Below are 13,952 nucleotides of genomic sequence, written 5' to 3'. Positions count from 1 at the left end.
TAAAGCAATATGCACTTTATGTATAATGTGTTAATATGAAATGTATGAGGTAAATGGATGGTGTATTCAGCCTCCTCTAAGACATTAGCAATGCAGTTTAGGATATGTGGAGCTTCTAGGTCTGACAGTGACATGTAGGTGACACTAAGTGTGCAGCTAACACAGAAATGGCAGGTACCTACTGTTAATCAATAGTACAGGTATCCTCAATATGTCCTAGGGGAACATAGCCAAAGAGGTCACAGGGAATTATGTAAGTGTAAGAGCTTGGGGAGATAACAGAACACATTAAGGACTGCATCTTGAGTTGTGCAATGACATTGGTATTTTTCACAAGACCATGAGACTGTAAACACATTAAGAAAGTGTGAAAGGTTTGGCTACACTGAAATATGTGTGCTTATGTAAGGGGGGTACTTTTGAATTAGATGATCAATGGAGCATAGAGGCGTGAGAAAGAAATCATATTAGGATGTGAAACCAGCTAGAATATGGTACAGTGTAACTTTATGGTGCAAGTTAATTGTAAAGTCCATTGTGCTTTTTAGCAAGTCAGCTTGATATCCCCTATTATCAGAGCTGAGTTCTTCCTTGGTTTTGCTACACATTGCAAGATAGATACATCTACCCTTGAAACACAATGGTAGAGGTCATACATAGGGGTGAGAAAGATGATGATGGGAGGAAGATTATGTGGGCAGGGGTCACTCTCCCCTTGCCCTACATGTAGGGCATGCGCAGACTGCTGCCATGAGGTAATGACTAGGCGGTGTTTGGCTGCCACTCAGGCATCACCTTATACTGCCTACTGGCCCTGCGTAGTGTAATGTGGAGCTGATAAAAATGGGCTGTCGGGACTGCTGAGTGGAGTGATACCCATCCTGCCACCGAGACCGTGTTGCTCCGCGGGGACGCCCGCTAAGCCTGGGTACCGACCAGCTGCTGCAGATACTGACAGCCCTGGCCTGTCTGTGTGGGTAAGCACAGTTTATTGATAGGAAGCAACTGAGAGAACAAACTTTTTAATATCCCTTTAATTCCCCTTTTATCATTGAATATTGTTACATAAATAAGTTGTTCATAGTATTTTTCCTTTAATTTCCCTTTTTACTAACCAATATCATGTTAGTAGTTATCCGTAATATTGTGTTAAGATCTCTTTTTGGTATCCCTTTAAACTCCCTTTTTACTAGTTAATATCATGTTATAAATGCTGTTTGTAGCATTTGGTTTTAAGGCCACACAATAATAAACATGTAATAAAGATATTTTGTGTGTTTGAATGTTTCTGGCACTTTATTCCGGACATGTACCCAAATGAACTGTTACAGCTTACTCTCAACGCTGAAGACTATTAAACTTACATTTTTGTTGCAATTCTGCAGCTGTATGCTAATCCTTATGATAACTTCTATTTCAGAGGGAAACACCTAATAAGTGGGAAATTAACTAGTCTATATTTTCCTAATAGTAAACAGGTGGAATATTTCTAAATGAACAAGAACTGTTCAAGGAACACATTTTGGTGAATATATTTACCACTGTTATCAAGAATACAGTTCTGTGAGCAATGGGGTGGTTATTGCTCAGGACCAATGGCAAATGAGGAAGTGTCATCATTGTATTGTTGTTTGTCTTACACTCAGCTCTCCAAAACTGGCATTTAGAGAAGTTTGCATTGATGGCACTAAGGTAGATAACATAAGAGTGAGAGAGAAGAAAAGAAAAAAAGAAACAGAAGAGGTTAAAAACAGCAGAGGAAAAAAAAATTGAAGTACAATAGGGGAAAGTCAGAATTGAAAAAATAAACAGGCCTGTGGGTTTTTGGAAACTTTAAAGTAGTGAAGATGGAAAAAAAGAGAGATGGGGAAAAAATGACATGTGAGTAAACAGGTGGAAATTTAAGTTTTAGACACCAATTCCAGATGAGTTGGGTTAGGTCAGGAGAATCAACCCACAGGCAGCAGCCTTTAAGGCAAAAAATACCCAACATCAATGGTATTTGAAGAAAAAGGAGTAAATAAGCAACTGTTTATGGCACAGTCCCTCCCTTTACTCCCTCTTGCTGTTGAGATGGATACTTCTGTAAAAGCCTAACAGTATTTGTTTATTTGTTTGTAATCTGATGGTGAAGCTGTGTGTCAAAGAGCTTCCAGGCTGGTGTTTGTTAAGAAAAACTTCTGCTGAAACACAGGACGGACCTTTACTAGTTTTTTTTGCAGGGGGAGGCAGTCCAGTTCGGTGTTTTTTAGACCTGCCTCCAAGCATCATCCCCACACCCAGGCCTACGTGTGATTTTCCAGTAGGAACTGTCCTAAACCTTCATGTGAGTTGTGCCCTTCGCAAGGCACAATTCAGCTGTTTGCTCTCTGGAGTTGTACCCTGGCCCTGTCTTTCTATGATGCAGGGACAAGAGGAACTGATGGGGTTCCCCTCTACTTGGAACCATCTTTCCCTAAACATCACCAGCCTTCACCGACTCAGAAAATAGCTTGCCTCAGGAAAAGCATTTATTAGTGCCGTGCCAGCTTGAGAGTTCAACCCATGCCTGAAGGCTGCAATTGCTGGAGGCTACAGGCTGGCCCAGTGCCCACGTACCTTCTTGCCTGGAGCCAACTTCTTGCCTGGAGCCAATGCAGAGCATACGGGAGCGGATCAGCTATCCCAGCAGCCATCTGTGGGTGACGACGTACATGCTCTTGCACCACCCCTTAATATGGGTTCAAGGTTCAGAGCCTATTGCACATGGGCAGCCCACCTGGTCCGTGCACATGCAGCAAATCCCTCTTTTCTGGGCATCCTACCTGCCCTTTCCAGCCCTTCCTTGCTGCTGGAAGAGGTTAGGGGACCAATAAATCAGGAAAAGCTTGTGTTATAGGCTATAAATCTGAGAGAGGAATTTTTCTTTCCCTGCTTTCCTGTAAGAGAAACAGAGTTTTGAATAGCGAAGGGGAAGGGAGGTAATTAGCCTTACAAAGGAATTAGATCACCAGACTGCATTCCTCGCTGATGGACCATCAGGGAGGCTGGGGAGAGAGGGGGGGCTGGCTGTGTTCTGAGGGGAGAGGGGTAGTTGGCTCTCGGAGGGAGAGGCATTTGGGGAGAGGGACTGGGATCTGGTTTTTTGGCTTCTCATCCTGGCCAGCTCGGACTGCTGGCTTCGACTTGCCTGGCTGTCCCACTCCCCGGATCTGCTGTGTTTCATCGGAGAGTTTGCGTGCCCGCGGGAGAGAAGGAAGGAGTTTTGAGACTCTGTCACCTGGGACAGTGGTGAGTCCCGTGGGAGTGGACTGCTTCCCTTCCTTTTTTCCTCCCACTGAGGGAAGGGTTCCCCATTTCCTTCTCGGCTCCTCCCGCAGTCCGGGACCGCTCCCTCCGGACCCCTCTCCCCGTGTGGTGACCGCCAGAGCCCAACAGCGCCCCCTGCTGGCCAGCACAGAGAACTGCAGGCTCTGCACCTTCAGCGACCCAACAGCGCCCCCTGCAGGCCACGGTTAGGACTGCGCTGAAGGACAGGGAAGTGTTCAGTCAGACCCTTTTTGTTTTTTTCCCTAGGATTACTGTCTAGTTTTTTTGTGTTCTGTTACTGTTTTTGCCAACATACATATATCTTTTAATAAAGGATTGTTATTTCTTCTGTTTTTTTCCACACTTCCTCGATTAAAGCCCCCTTAATTTTGAATTTACAATTGCTGAGAGAGAGGAGTTTGGTCTATCTTATAACTCATCCTCTTTAGCAAATATTCCAGTCTCCTCAGACTGAGACAGCTTGGATTTCTGCAACCACTGTCATTCACTATGGAAGTAGAAATGAAGCCAGGATGGGCTTGTTTCCCATGAAGACAGCTGCGAACTGGGCTCTGACTCCTCTGCAGGGATCAGCCTCCTCACTACAAACGCCTTCCCTCAACTACTGCTTCCTCCCAGCCAGATGCAATTTGGTCCCTGCAGACTGGGCTGTCTGATGCTCTCTACACAGAAATGACCTCTCTGACAATGCCGTTTCCCCTGTTCCTCCAAGCAGCACATTTTACACAAACCAGTGTGCTGACAAGTTCTGTTTGAACAGGAAATATTACTTCAGCATCATAATGATTTTCCATTTTCCTTAATAATCTTGTTGTGTATATTACATTGTGCTTTGGGGCCAGCAAAGCCTCAAAACACTGCTAGTTTTTTGAGCAAACAGCAGTTTTAAAAGACAGATACTGTCCTGAAAGGTTATAGTTTAGACAAAAACAGATACAGAAAATGGAGTTTGTAGTCATATTAGCTGAACTGTCCTCCTTATTCCCCACCAGGGAAGTAGAAGGGAAGGAAGATGGGCTGTGTGAGATGGATTATTTTTTTTACAGGCATGCTGATTCCTTAAATTCATTAATAAAAAAATGATCAGGGAAGAGAGGCAAAGCATTGAAGCACTGCAAATTATACTGGAACTTTCTGTAGTACTAATGCATCAGTGCCTATTATTTGAAATTTCTGCATCAGTTATTTGGGAATTATATGAAAGGACAAAAAAAATCATGTTTAGTCATTAAATTCTCATAACTGGTTCAGTAATAGGGTTCATCAACCTGGATCAAAGAAAGTATCTGAGACCTAGGATAAGAGAGGAGATGAGAGAATCTTCCTGGATATGGGAAATCTTCAACGAAAAGAGTTACTAGTGAAAGAAAATAAACCTTTTGAAATAGAACACTGATTTGTTTTAATGGGGGAGGACCTCAAATGAGCAATGTTCTTTCCTCACAGGTATTACCTTGTCTGTGGCCATCAAACCTCCCAGTGTCAGCCTCTTCCTGGTGGTGATCCTAGGATCACCACTCATTACTCAAGGCAAAGATGTTTGGGACTGGTACTCTAGGATGGGGCCTGCTTCTATGCCCTATTACACTGGATGTCCAGCTGGAAATCTTCTGGGTGATGATTCTAGGTGCTGAGATGCCTGTGTGGATACACTGCTATTCTCTGGGACCTTCTGTTCCCTCTCCCTTTCTGATGCAACATTAAGAACCAACAACCTGTTCTAGCTTTACTTTCTAATTGGTCACCTTTCTGCGTTGGACCATTGATTTAAGGTCTTTTCGTTGATGAAAGGGTTGAACTCTCCATTCTAGAGAGAATTTGACCAGCCCCTTGAGAAAACAAACGAGCTTATGAAAAGCACCAAAGCAGACCTGTTGCTCAGGAGCAAATACAAATGCCTGCTTGAGGCCACACTTTCTGGACTGGGGCATACTCACATCAGATGCATCTTATGAGCAGCTGAGAATCTCTTACAAGTCTTTGTTAAAATCTTTTTTTTTTTCTTCAACCATTTTTTCCCCCTAGAAGGTTTTGTCTCCTTTTAGACATCACAAAACAGACAGCTGATTTTAAATCCTCTTTTCTACCCAGCAATGATCATCTCCTGAGTCCAAAGCAAAGAGATAGCTGGTCCCAAAGAGATAGCTAGTCCTTGTCCCAAGAGTTAGCTGGTCCTTGTCCCAAGACTGTAAGAATTGGGTATTTGGTTACTGGCATGGTGAAATCAACATATTTCTTCTATCATTTTCTCCCTGGAAAAACATACTGACATTTTCAGGACAAATCCAGACTGAGACAAATGACAAACTGCAGTCTAACAAAGTTATAGCCATGTCTTATTAACAATGGGCATCACTGAACAGCTTTAACTGTTACTGGCATCTGAAGAAGTGAGAGTATGTCTGTGCCACATGCTGCAGCTTCAAACACATTATATCTGAACTAGAGCAGGGTACACCTTGCCACCTGAGCACAGAATCCTACTTGGGCTAATTTGTCATCCAGACAGAAGTTTCATTAATGTAGAACATCACACTAATGAAGCCATGTTGAAGAGGCAGCCCAGGTACCAGTGAATCCCTGAATATTTCATAGCATGTCTGCACTTTTTTGGCTTCCATTTTATTGGACTTCACGTAGGCCACTCAATACACTGCAACTTCATATAGGCAACATGAGATATCTTCTACTAATAAGCCTGGCCTGAAAATGATAACAGTTGGTCCTCAAATTTCCCTGTGCCAGGAGAGTAATTTATTAATTCCTTTTTATTCAGTTGTGAGGAATATTTTGTCCCCAAACTGTTTATATTTGATGAAACACAGTAAAACAGTTGCATAGTGGATTACATCTGTTGTAAGCAGTGGTGTTACTGCCACACCAGAGCTGTTTGCAACAGAAATTCATCCTGGGGACTGATCCTTTCAAAAATTCAACCAACAAGTCCCAATGGCTTCAAAAGATTCTACTTATATGTATAAATATGTAAGGTTCAGATTTGCTCATACTTGCTGTCCTGCAGGAAAAAACCTCAAGGCTTTTTCAAGGAAGCTTGTAAATGTTCAGAAATACACTTGGATACAATAATGGGCCAAATAAGATACTGCTTTAAAGGAAAGTATTAAGTTATTTCAAGCAAAACTAGAAATTAAGGCATTACATCTGAGAGAAAAGTTACAGCAACAGATCCTTGGGGAAGGGGAGATTGGACTGGAGTGGGACAGCAAGACAAGCACAGTCAGGAACATCACTGCCAAGGGTGCTGTCCCCCAGTACTTGAGACAGATAAGTAAAGCAGCTTGAGTGACAGTAACCACAGCCAGCCAAGGTCCATAGAGTCAATCCACCAGTTTAAATAGGAAAATCAAGTCAGCAAATCAGGGTCAGGATCAGGTCCAGTGAGGCAGTAACCAGGGCAGCCAAGAGTCACTGATGGTTAGAGAAGTTCATAATGATGATGCTGATCCAAGGTCATGCCAAGAGGTCAAGTGCAGAGTGAAAGGGGATGGACATGGCTGTGACAGCTCAGGCACAAACAAGGGCAGGGACCTGAGCTGAAATGCAGCTCCAGAGTGAAGGAGCTGCTACTCACAGCTTTCTCACACAACTCACCCAAACACAGTTAAGCTTAACCAAGGTTACACAGAGGCATGATGTGAGCACCAACTTTGAGCACAGGCAGACAACCCACAAGTGGTGAGTGTGCTCAAGGGCCTGACTTCAAAAAGAACAAGGTGAAAAAAAAATAACTGTGTGATTTATGCCCTACTTGTCATATATTCCCAAATATAGCTGCAAAAAGAACTACTCAAACATCCTTCAGATGGGACTCAAAGTGCCAGGACTGAGAGGGAAGGAAGCTGCAAGTAAAGTGGAGATAGTTTTTGTGATTAAAGTGCACATTCCTTTAGTTGCAGCATGTGGTAGGACCCTTCTGGCTTTCCCAAAGTCAGCTGATGAACATACCAAAGAGCTTCTCTAGGGTGCCCTGAATGCATTCTTGTTATGATCTGGCGTCTGAACTATACATTGCTCTAAAATCTATTGCTGAAGTTCATGTGACCAGTGGTTTGAAATTTACTACTACTTTTGATACTACACAAGACTATGTCTCAATGAAAGTCAATCTCTTTTGGGATTGGCTTTTCCTGAACAAAATGCTACAGGCCAAATATAAACTTAATTATCCTCCAGCATCCCAGGCTACTAAAACCAACACTGAAGTGTGTCAGCAGTTTTGCTAGCTAAGTTCCAGAAACTGTTTCATAAGGGATTTTGAATGTGTGAACTGCTATAGATCCTGTGTGCTACCATCCATTACATTCAAGGCTTGGGAAACAGCAACACCAATTTCAAGAGAAGTGGTTATGAAGTTTTGACTGTGAGAGGTAACATTTTTTCTGACTAATAATGTTGACACTAAAGTACTACTAATCCTCAACAACATTTTCCTTCTTGGTTCAATGTAAGAATGTGGTGCTACAGCTGCTATTTTGATATCAACATCTGTCCATGCCTTATGGCAATTCTGACTCTAAAAAGAAAACTAACCTAATGGATGCCAGATACTAGGATGAATGAAAAAGCATGAAAATCTGATTTTAAATTGCAGTATATGAAGAAAAAGTGTCAGATGATGTAATTAGCTAAAAGAAATGCCGTGAAATTCTGAAATGTTATTTACACATAATGAATTTGGAATGCAAAGCCTCAAGACTTTCAAGTCATGGAAGTTATGGAAGCCCTGTGCAGGTGTGGTGCACAAACTGAGCATTCTTAGTTACAGAATGCACAAATGCCAGAAGAGGCAACTCTGCCCTTTCAGGCTTCCTCACACAGAGCAGTTAGAGGACTTTGGGTGGAACACCATAATTTTTTTAGAAAGCTGACTAATCTCATTTTAAGTCCCTAGACAGTGCAGGTGTGCCAGCAAATTTGCCTCTCATGTAGAAATCTTCATCTGCTAGATTGCAGCTTCCAGCTGGAAACTTCACCTGCAAGCTATTTTATGCTTTTGTCTAAAACAGAGAAGTTTGTCACTTGTCATTCCCATCAGCATTTATACAACATCATCAATCCCTTTCAAAGATGAAGAGATCATACTTCTTAAATTTCATATTGAAAGATTTATTTTGCAGCTTCTTATTTCTTCTGGCTTTTATCGTGGGCAATGACACAGTTTTCAGTCAATATACACAGCTGTATTTCTTCATGTATAAATGTTTCTCCACTGCTTACATTTCTGTCTTAAGATGACACTGAAAACATGTTGGGAGTCAGTATAGCCAAGAAGTTGTGAATGGGTATGTACCTATAACAAAATTTTAAAATAATAAATAACTGGGAAGTAAGATAGTAAAAACATGAGGATCAAGCAGCCCTAAATAGGTGTTCTTGAGCATCTATCCAGCAGTTTGAATGTCTATTGAAGAAACAGAGTGTGCCCATGACATTGAATATCACACCATCATGCCAGTAAGAGGCACCTAACTGTAAAACTTCTTGTGTCCTTCACCATTTATAACAGTTGTTTTGAATGAGAAGACTAAAAAAGAACCAACAAGAGTTCAGGGGCAACATTTTTGTTATTAGGAATCAGCACTAAGATTTGAAGCCTTGAACCTCTACCATCACAACTGACAGCCTTCAAAACTAGCTGTGTTGGCTGGTTGTTAACACAGCAGTGCAGTATGGAGCTCTGGCTGCTCCCAGGGGCTGGGAGAGTGACAGCTCAAGATAGTGCCCAAAGGCAGGCAGGCAACAGAGGTAGGGCCTACTTGTAAGTTTGGCTTGGCTTTGGGGGTAAGAAGGATGTGCTACACCTATAATCTCTACCTTTGCCTTAAAGAAGACCCGTTCCACACTGTATCATTTTCCTTCACCTCATTTGGTACAGCTGCTGTGACTGGCAGGCTGGGCACAGGGGAAGCTGAGCACTTGCGAGACATGCAGCGCTCCTGTGCAGTTGCTAAAATTATCAAAGGGACCAAAAGAAACAGAATGGAAATAGCAATTAACATCTTATAGTTCCCCAAATGCTGATCAGCATCCTGTGTGAGGCAGAAGAGACACTCCTGAAGCCCAGTGCATCTCCCCTGCTGGACATCAAAACCCTGTTACAAACTGAAGCATTATGAGGGCTTCTAAAGGAAAGGCAGCAACAGCCCTTAGAACTTTTATCTCTTGTTGATACAGATATTCTCATCTTCACTCCTCTTCCTCCACTTTCCTTAATAAATGGTTTAAAACATTCAGTGTTTGAACATACAAAGCATTACATTTACACTGAAGTCACTAGGATTATCCTTTTGTCCAGCCAGAGCTTCAGCAAGGGCTTCCTGGTAACAAATTTTCAGACAGCAGAGAACTCTACCACAGGATACAAACAAAAGCACCTTCATGGTACATAAACCATCTTCCTAAAGAAGACTTTGCAGTGTGTTCAGAAGGCAGAGATCTGGCTCTTGCACACAAGCTGAGGGATCTATTTCAAATCATAGGACTCCTGACCTGCTGATGTACAATCCCTTTTAAAGTAGGTAATTTCTAACTCACTATTTTGAATCTTATTTTGTCAAACAACTCAAAGAAGGTGATTTCACAGAGAAACAGCCTCTGTTTGGTTTGTGCTCTCTCCAGCTATTCAGAGCTAGCACTTTGCTGAACTTACAGTTTACATGCTTCTTAAACTTGCTCAGCTTCTTTTAGGCAGCTATTAGTGACAATTAGTCCTTGTCAGCCTCAGGCATAGACACAACACCTACCATGCATCCAGATGCTTCCTTGTGCCTTTGTAGGCATTTCTACCTCCCACAAGAGGCTGACAGACACAAACACTGCTCACATCACATACCTACAAAAATGCCTCCGGAGGAAAAATAGGCTCTCAAGTAACATGTTTGCAGTTTGTGAATAGTGAACTACACAAAGAGAAATATCAAATATAAAAGAAAAGCCATGTTTCTTCTCCCATTTTCAATTTAATTTTTCTTCAAGGGAAAACTTTACAAAGATTGCATTCTCTTAAGTATGTCCCATGAGATATGGATTGTCTATTTCACCCCAAAATTGTACACTGCCTCCTAATTGCCTCATCTTCTGAACATTGGGAGCCCAGAGAAATAGAGGCAATAATGTGCAACTCCCTCATGTCCCAGCCTCCTGGAAACGCAGGAAGACTACTGGTGAGAGAAGAGGATGTCCTGAAGGTCTTATAGGAGCCAGTCATTGATCCCCTACAGGCAAATGTCCTGTGGAGGTATTGCTGGTGACACAAGGAGCACACCAGCCAGGCATCTTCATCCCAGGGCTTCAGGGCCTGGGTCTCCCTCTGGATGCTCCTGTATGCTCCTCCATTGCAGTACACCTTCCAAGACCCAATACTGCCTGGTCTTTTGCCATTTGCTGTATTAATATGAGCATTTCTGTAGAGGGGACCCTGTGAAAGCAAAGGCTGGTTTGATGTGGGGTTGAAAATGTCTGTTCAAAGAAGGGTAAATGTTCTGATGAATGTTAACATAAGTACTATCCTCCCAACACAACCTAGCTCCATAAAGAAATTCCTAACACCCCATCCAGGTGTGCACAGACATCTGGGTAAGAAAAACAGACTTTTCTTCCTCAAGAGACATCTTTCTCTGTAACCACACGGAGGGTCACAGAGAAAGCTCCCCCCTCTCCAGTACATGCAGGAGTTAAGCTTTCCCATCCCCGTGAGCATAGCCATCACTGTGCACTGCTGGAGGGACAGCCAGTCTGGAGATCAGAATTGGAGCAAACTCCCATAGAGCCAATAGCTTCTTTAGCACCAGCTTGATTCCTCTTGAGAAGGAATACAATAGGGCAAAAGGCAGCATCTGGTAGCAGCTCATCCTTTAGTACATTCCTGTAAATGATAGCAAAGAGGGGCCCAGGAAACATCATTGGGAGTTTGATATTTATTTCATTTTTTTCTGACAAGAGGCAGGTATCAAGGATAGGTCTCTCTTTGAAGCAATCTGCTGTAGCATTTTAAATGCAGCCTGGGATCATGAGCTGCAGCCTGGTTAGTAGCTAGCAACTGGAAAGAGCACACTTTTAAATTTGCAGACATGTAGGTCTGTCAAACTGAGAAGAGCCATCACATCAATTCAGAAACTTAGAACTGAAAAATAGTAATGATGTTTTTGAGGTACTGCATGAGGCCCAGTACAGGCAACAGCTTCTGAATGTCCACCCTTAGAAGAAGTTGGAACCAAACCAGTGGGTTTTAAGATGCATTCAGACCCTCTTTTCCTGTCACATTTACATAGGATGAAATTTCACAGCATCAATGCCCACAATGAAACAAAGAATAACTTTTCAAATAACCACTTACTAAAAAGCAGTTCAAGCTTCCCCACTGCTGATGCCTCAGCCTGTTTCCCAAATTGGAAAAGACCATTCCCAGCATCTGCATCCATGCCTTCAACATGGGCAGAATTAGACCATGACAGGGAGTGGAAGAGAAAAAACAGAAAGGATCATTTGGCACAAAGAATCACAGGAACTCCTTATTCAGCTCTACTAAGAGTGATATTCTAGATTTGCAGTAATATAGATCTATGAAAAAGTTGCTTTTGTAAATAAAATATCCATAGCTATTTGTGGATAAGTGTTAATGAAAATCTTGCAGCAGTGACTGGGTATCTTTAGGTTTCAGTTTCTGGTCACGTAAACTATTTCAGCCTTACTAGTTGTTTCTCAAAATCTGACAGTCTCAAAAGTGATTGATATTAAAGTGAATTGCTAATGTGGAAAACAGCCTGTGATGCAAAGGAATTAAACATTTCATGAAAGAAAAATGTGGAAATCAAAATAAATGGTGGGATTGAATGTACAGTCAAATATTCATTGCCAGAAATAAGTCATTCCCTCCCTAACCAGCAGTATGGACAACAACCAGGCAAGAGCCACCACAAAGAGGATTCTGGGAGTCTTTCCCTGTACCTCTGTGACTGTCTAACATAGCCCTCAGGGGATCATCCTGGTCACTAACCTCTCTGTGGGGAAGGGTAGTCAGCCTCTGTCTGGCAGGAGTAAACCCTATTTGCAGCTTTTCAAAAGGAGCACGAGTTCACATACTGGAGTCAGAATCGTTTCCAGGGCATTTCAGGGAGCTGTGCTTATTTCATTTCTGGGAAGTATCATCAAGACCCGGACTGAAGATCAGGAAGATGCAAAAGGAAAATGGCTGGGACAGGGATTTGCACATTGCAGCACTGAACAGCCAATGATGCAGTTTGTCTTCTGTACCCAGATAGGCAGTAAAGTAAGACACAGGGCACCATTCTGCCTCTGTGTGAAACCTTGCCAAGCTCTCATCTCAAGCACAGATATTCTCCACATATCAGGAAGGAAACAGTAAAGGGAGGGAAGGAACACAGAAGGGCAACTAGAATGATGAAAACGAGAGCTCAGCTGCTTTGCAAGGAGAACTAAAAATGCTGAGGGGGCACACAAGTAAAGCTTACAAAGTCATGAAGCAGAGGAAAAGTTACACTCACAAGTTATCCACCAAATCCTTCAAATATCAGAACTATAGATCACTCACTGAAAATAGCGGGGGATCAGTTTAGAATGTATAAACTGCTTTTTATTCCATGGGTTGTACTGAACTTGTGGAATCTGTTGCCATGGAAAGCTGTAGAGGCAAAAGGTTAAAGCAGGTGTTGTACCAGATCCTTGTCCACAAAGAGTTGCTGAAGCAACAGATCAGGACTTTCCCCTCTAGCATCCCTCACACAATGAACGTGGGGAGTGCAAGTGGAATGGATGGCAGAAAGTAGCTAGATTTGTGTGTTGTCCCTAAAGAGCATTACCGATTGCCACCATCAGAGACTGGTCTGACCCCAAAAGGCATTTCTTGCACTCTTGGAAACCCAATGAGATTTCCATCAGGCTTGACTGATTCCTGCCCAGCATCCAATAATAGCATTTGTTTTACAAAACACTACTTTTTGGGGGGTTAGTACCTGAGAAAATACTGTATTAGGGCAGATAGCAAGTCCTCAAATAGTTGTTTGTGGCTTTCTTAAACTCAACAGTTTGCTGCATCAGTTTCTCTTTTACCTGTTGTTTAAGAAAGTGGCTGGCATGAACTTTCAACCAAGTCTACTTCTTTTGGGCTTTAAGCTAAGACCTAACTTAGACACAAGGTGAACCTTACCTTCTCGGTCCTATGCCATGAAATTGTTCTTCCATGAGTCCTTTCGTCATCCAGTAGGGTTTGGGTTGAGTTTATTTTTTGTTATTTTTAAATTCTTTCTCTCACTCCTGTTTTTAGTAGTTGTTTGTCCTTTTCCAGCCTTGGTAGCCCCAGGTTCCAGGCTTGTCAAGCCCAAATAACTAGGCTGTCTGTACCACTACAGAAGCTCCTTTACCTTTTCCTTTCCATATGATCCTGTCATGATGCTTTTTCACAGCCCTCTCCCAGCTATGTCTGCCTGGCTGAACCACAGGCTATGGCCAGAAGCTACTATTACTGTTCCAGATCAGGTGCTCCTTTGCCTCAGCAGCTTAGTTTAGCCAAATGCAACCATATTTGCAACTTTATAAGGACAGCTCATGTTCTGATGCATGTTCCTTTGTGCCCAGAGATTTGCTTGTCTTCTTAATTGAATTTA

This window comes from Manacus candei, unplaced genomic scaffold, assembly GCF_025592945.1.
Source record: "Manacus candei isolate 608988 ecotype Guabito, Panama unplaced genomic scaffold, ASM2559294v1 h1tg000063l, whole genome shotgun sequence".
Taxonomy (NCBI): Eukaryota; Metazoa; Chordata; class Aves; order Passeriformes; family Pipridae; genus Manacus; species Manacus candei.
This window is presented reverse-complemented; position numbering follows the sequence as displayed.